The following is a 7,069-nucleotide window of genomic DNA, read 5'->3' as shown; positions in this document are numbered from 1 at the left end:
ATTTTGTTCTCCTATATGTGTCGTGCAACACAGACATATACAGTGTGCACACACGCAACACACACACACACACACACACACACACACACACACACAATACCAGCATGGTCTCCTTTTTATAGAAAGCCGTACAACTGGGGATGGGGAGTTTGTTGCCGGATAACTTCACTCAGGCTACTTGCTCACTAAATATCTTGTTATCCCTGAATAGATCATTGTCTCCTCTTTAAAAACATGCTAAGGATTTTAATAAGCAGGCTCTTGTGTGCAGTGGTTGAGGAGTGCGTGGTCGCAATTTTCCTCCAAACTCAGTCCTTTATGCAGGGTCCAGCACATACTGGCAGACCCATAAGGGTTAAACAAGGATTTGCTGGAATCACAGTCAAATCCAGTCCTCTGATTAAAGCAAAAGGAAATGCACTTTACATAGCTCAAGACAATTTCTGACCATCGAAGCGTGACGAAACAAGACTGTAATCTCAACAGCAAATTGACAAATGCTATAGGACTGAGCATATTGATCCAAGCTGTAAGCAGACAGCTGCAAGGCTATCATCCATTTGGTCTGTTTCCCTAATAAAGGGACCAAATATTTTGTGGCAATACAGACATTGTAATTCTTATAGTAACTGTTACTGCTGCATCATTTGGGAGTCCAACGAAAAATTAGACGAATGATGAATAAATGAATGAGTGATAAGACAGCAGACTGACCATTTCAAAATCACAGGAGAGTGGCAAAATCAATGGCATTTTTAATGAAGAAATGTTATCCTACATTTACAAGGCCTGCCAGTGTAAAGAGAAATACTGTTGAGACATGAGCTTTAAGTTGCATTAATATGTAATTATGAGTTAATCACTAACTCAGTACTTAACTTAATGGAATCTGATAATTATTCATTCGTTTTTAGCGTTTCCTGTGGAAAAGAAATGCAGCTAAATTATTCAACTGATCTGTAGTTTGTGTGGTACTCGTACGTCAGATGCATTTAGATGAAAACATTCATCTTTAATCATTTCAGCAATGTAAACAAAGTTGTTTTTGTGTAAATGCGAACAGTGCTTTGTGAATTCTAAAGACAATTTGCCACATGTTCGTTCTGCAGTGCCTCAGCCACTTCACAAGATCCTGTTATCTCCACTTGTTAAAACCCATCAGTTATTTAACACAATATCCATCTCATTATTTTAAAAACAGCCAGGCATGTGCGTTATTAACTACTGGTTACAAAAGACAAAGCTTGGGGTTCCAGACCACTGTACAGTTTTATTACTCTGTATTTACAAAAAAAGTTGGGATGATGGGTGTGTTCACGGAGATCATTCTTAGATCATTGGCTAAATTGGTCCGATTTCTGTACAGAATCTGCGCAAAATGATCTCTGTGAACGCACCCAATGATCTCATTTTACTAGTTACACCTGGAGTGGAATGCATCTCCAGGACCGTGATTAAAAAATGTTTTTAATTGAGACTTTCTCCCTCATTAGTAGTTCTTCCTCACTCACACACTCTGTTTTTCCTCAGTCTACTCTTTTCTTGTTGGCTTTGTAAAAAAAAAAAAAAAAAAAAGCCATACCATAATTCTCTCCTAAAATAGACTGGTTTATCTATGCACCCAGCATCTCCTTATGGACGTATCGGTGATCTACAGGGAGACACTGTTAGAAATCTATAGTAATATTTCAGTACAGCACATAATGAAGACTAAAGAATTTCAGTAGCATCATGATTCCAATCCTAACAAAGTTATTTATGATCCTGTGCTACACATTAACGGTCCTCGGTTGGCATCAGTAGCTATTAACAGATTATTACAATTACAATTCAGTACAATTCAGGCATTATACAATGTGCCTCATCAAGATCAGTGCACATGGACTAGAAGTGCAGGACTTGTTACCAGTTTCACTCAGGAACAGTTCTCTAGCGGTACTTCAAAAATGATCTATTAATTTATGGGTATACCACTACTTTTTACTCCCCCAAAACAAGCATCTGCTACCAACACAAAGGCGAATGTACCACCTTGCACTACTCTCTCACGTTACATCCTTACACCAATTATTCCACAGCAATTATACTACAAACATAAAATAAAGCATTTAAAATATTTTACGACAAAACAAAACACTGTACAGTCTGTATATCATTGGGTATCTTGATCATACAACCCCTTTTAAACAAAAACTACCAATACACAAGCCTGCACAATTATAAGCGAAACTGCCTTTGACAGTCCTTGTCCTCAGAAAATAAAACACAGTTCATAAGAGCAAAAAGAAAGAAAAAAAAGATACACTGGGTGGATCCTACCTGTCATTTATCTTGCACGTGCAGCACAGGAAATTAAGCAATTAAGCAATCCACATCTGGAAGGGAATGCTTAATTGCCAAATTAGGTTCAATTACTCAATCAAAAATAAAAAACACAATTATCCACCTTCCAGATATTTTAACCTTTAACTTCCTAAAAAAGTAGAGGAGAAGTTTTGCCCCAACTGTGTCTTGTTGAACTTAGCCACTTTTATATTGTGTTGAGATCCCATCATTATGTGGCTGTTTCTGTACATTTTTGGACAGATATCTTATTTTTTTCAAAGAGTTACTTCTTATAATATATATGAAACAAACACCACTGGGATTCAAGCCCATGTATCCAGAGACTTGACCACAGTTTAACGGTTAGACCATGATGTCTTCTTTTTAGTGATGGACAAAAAGTTGCTATTTGCTATGGAAGTAGCTGCACTTTAAACTGAACTACCATAGGGTATATTTGGAGAAATGAGCTTGTCTGTTGTCACTTTTTTTTCCATGTGTATCGTCCCATATTCATGTTATTCACTATATATTAATTGCCCATGTAGCTCTTATATGGTAAAACAGCAAGCAGATCAAAAAGTAGATCGCTATCCATGATGAACCGAAGAAATCAATCTCACAGCAATTTGAAGGTCAAATTCTCAATGGATGGAACATAGATCATATAAAAAAAAACAGCTATCAGATATTCTATGGCAAAACCAGTTACTAAGCAACACACTTAAACAGAATTAAACTGCTGAAAGTTGTTAGAACATGACATTTTATTTGTCTGTGTATTTTCTTTTACTTAAAGTGGTACTAGGACAGGGTTAAAAACAAGCGTTTTCTATGACCTTACACAAGACAAAGGCAAGTCTGTGAAAAGTGGCTGAGGAGGAGAGACTCTTTGAATCAAGATGCCTGTTTGAGCTGGTAAAATTATAGGATTTTAAATGGTCCTTTGATTCTAGTCAATTGCAGCTTATCTCAGTATCAATCTTCAACACAGACCTTTTCTGTAGATATTGAAACTTGATTTTTAAATAAATCAAGGTGAGGCAAAGGTTTGTAGTTTTGAACTACATTCACAAAAACAAAAAAAAGAAGAAAAAAAAGAAAATATTCTCAAACTTAATGAAATGTAAAGGACAGACAAAGAAAGTTTCCCTGTAGTATATTACCTGGTGATAGAATGACAGGGTGTATGTTTTTGTTTTATAAGAGCTGCACACTGTAGTTCAATTTGTAACTGCAAATTCGAGTTATTGTGAAAGTTCTTACATTACTGACAAGGGCACAATGTAAGAGAAAGCAGATTGAATTATTTGTTGATTGGTGGCGTTGATAGACCCAGAGGCTAAAACAATGTAATGGAACCGTATTGAGAGAATCACTGAATACAACTGTGGACCAGCTGTAAATACACTATGTCAAAAGGCTGTGGTCTGTATTATTGATATGGACAATGGTTAAAACAATGTGGCAGTGATTTTTACTAGACAATACAGGTATTATAACTTTACTGAGAAAATCATAAGAATACAGAAGCAATGTAGAGTTAAAAATAAATCAGGAGAAAATGAAAAACATATGTACACACCCCCTCCTCCTCCTCTCTAAAAGGTGGGTACTGTCTTCAAGGTTAAAGAAAGGCGTAAATGAGGCCTCAAATCTGACACATCCCTTTGACCACGAATTCCCTGATGTTATCCACTGCAGTGGACATCACATTTTCTACTCACGCTAAACATGTAATATTTTCTCAACCAAAAGAAAACCTGGCTGCCTATCCGTGTAAGGGAAGATACAAACCTGGCTGCCTATCCGTGTAAGGGAAGATACATTTAAGAAGGAATTATTCTGCATCATAAGCAAGCAACCTTCTCTTAACAGTTCATAATCACATCATGACAAAACTGGAAGCAGGTTTTTATTTATTTATTTATTTATTTATTTATTTAAATACCCGATTACACTGGTTTTGGGTGAAAAAACTAAACAAAAAAACACACATAACTGTTATAGAGAACTTATAATGCATGTTTCAAGACAAATATTGTGGAATGAGCCCTTTATTCTAGTCTTAACTAATATGGAGGTAGAATAAAAATGTACTGACTCCTTATTCGAACTGGGGCAGCAGTGTGGAGTAGTGCTTGAGGCTTTGGACTTGATCGGAGGGTCGTGGGTTCAATCCCTGATAGGGGACACTGCTGCTGTACCCTTGAGCAAGGTACTTTACCTAGATTGCTCCAGTAAAAAAAAAAAAAAAAAAACCCAACTGTATAAATGGGTAATTGTATGTGAAAATAATGTGATATCTTGTAAAAAATGTAAGTCACCCTGGATAAGGGCATCTGCTAAGAAATAAATAATAATAATGGTTACCTTACTGTGATTCCTCTTAAATTGACTTAATTCTTGGCATCTATTTTAAGTTAAGGATTCACTGGTCAACAGCTCATATGATCCTGCTGGTTACTGTAGAAATTAACTTGATTTGGTTGAACGGTTAATTTGTAAAAAACGTGAATTAATTCTACAAAACCAAAATGTTACTTTTAAAAAGGCAGTGGACCATCTACAGTTGAATAGAAATGCAGGTCTATTCTTATTCAACAAGTCTTGCTTGTGATTTTTACAAATTAGATAGAATTCTAAATGAATCTTAAAAATCATGTACACACACAATAATATATTATTTTAAAACAAATCTAGATTTAAAGAGAGATGCAAGGTTTGGTCATTTCCATGACACACAAATGGTGACATCAAAGTAAATCCACTTTTTATTATTGAAAACCTTCTCAAAAGGAAACATATACAAGTTTCAATCACCAAACGCTGCACATACATATACCATGAAATATCAAATTAAAAATTAACATTAAGAAATAAAATGTACATACACTCATTTTAAGCCAACAAACAAAACAAAAATATCACTTTTAATAAACAGACGGTTTATAAAATTGAAAATATGTATTTTATATGGTAAAACAGCTTCACAATTTACATTGCCTTAGAATGTAAGTAAACTACATTGCTAAATGTTCCAGTCAAATTTGATTGGTGTATAACAGAGATGTTGTGCCAAAAGCCCCAAGGGAAGGAACTGGCCTATAAGCGTATGAATTGGGCAAATTCAACAACAAAAAGCACTAATTCTGTAATTCTGGATACACTCGCAGTCAGTTGCCCCAGGTGAACCCCCTGTAACCACCCACCTACTATAGGACTGGGTGTATCACATTTAATATTGAAGCTATGAATGGTTTAAAAAATATTTGAGATTTACTTGTAATTGCTGATGTTACTATTTTTACATCCTTAAATATTTCTTGCATTGGGGGAAAAAAAAAAAGAGCCAGTAAAGTTGTCTATTTGGACCATTTTCAGTTAGAAAAAAAAAAACACGCACAGCAACTGCTATAACACAACAGGGCCTGATAATTATAACACAGTCATTTAATGTCATTAACAAAGGCTCTCCCTGCAGTTTTGCATAAAAACAAAAATACTCTGAACAGACTATCCCTATTTGAATAATCTGACCTGCAGAAACCCAACCCTGTATTTATTAATTTAGTAGACCTTAACTTCAGTAGGCCAACCAGCTGTGTTTGTGTATTTTTAATTCTGACCATTCTATTCTTTATTTTAATTCTAACTGCAATAAATGTAATGCATTAGCCACCCAGTCATGTCCACTCACTTAGGATGAGGTCTTGCACAGCCACAGCACAACATGTTGAGAAAATATCTAAAAATGTGAAATTGTACTTAATAAAAAACAAGACAAAAGTGAATTAGATTTGTATGGGTTTTGAGGGATTGTAAAAATAATACATACATTAAAAAAAAAAGCTTTAACTTCTCTTTCCACTGACCATATATGGGACATCTGCCTTCTACTAAAGCACAAATGTGACCAATCCCTAAAAGGACCAATCATTTTCATCCCCAATGCTATTCATTCACCTGTCTACAGTACTTATAAAAGTCAGCTATGGTGGGTTTTGTGAAGTTGGACAACAGTTCATAAGAAAGTTAACCAATCAACCCCAAATGCAAAACATATTTCACCAGGGGAGGATGTATAGACATTCTTCAGGTATAAAAAGACCAGACTACCCAGTTCAGCAATAGTAAATACATAAAAACATACCACCTTTTCACAATTCAGTAAAGGATTACAATTCCATTGTTTTGAGTGAAAAAAATAATACAAAAAAAATTTGTACAACAAACATTGCAGTGTTAAGCATTACATTTTATAAATGATACACACATTTGTTAATACAGCTTGTGCCAGAAATTCTAGAACATGTGATTTCTTGTTGTTTGTGAAGAAGCAGATTGAAACAATGTAAATGGCTTTCTATTTGAAATTGGAAGTATATAAATTAGCACAAATGATTAATAGTGTAAAGGCTGAAATTCATATTTTGAGATTTGGATTGAGTTTCTTACTCAAGCGGAGTGTTGTGGTTTCACAGGGATAAGGTAGCAATGATCATCCGTTGCACTTTCACCTCTTTAAAGAGATACAGAACATTGTATATTTTGTATAACAAACTCCCGTGTCCACTTCCTTGTGTGGTATATTTTACCTTCAGTAACACTAAAAGAAATGTTTCAACAAAACCCCTTCATCAGAGTTCATTTTTAAAGATAAATGTTTTACAAGTTGTTGATAGTGCAGTCTTGGTAGTTTGGTGAGTATGTATGTGTTATGTTTGGTATCAATAACCAGGGC

Source organism: Acipenser ruthenus, chromosome 17 (genome assembly GCF_902713425.1).
Source record: "Acipenser ruthenus chromosome 17, fAciRut3.2 maternal haplotype, whole genome shotgun sequence".
Lineage (NCBI taxonomy): Eukaryota > Metazoa > Chordata > Actinopteri > Acipenseriformes > Acipenseridae > Acipenser > Acipenser ruthenus.
This window is presented reverse-complemented; position numbering follows the sequence as displayed.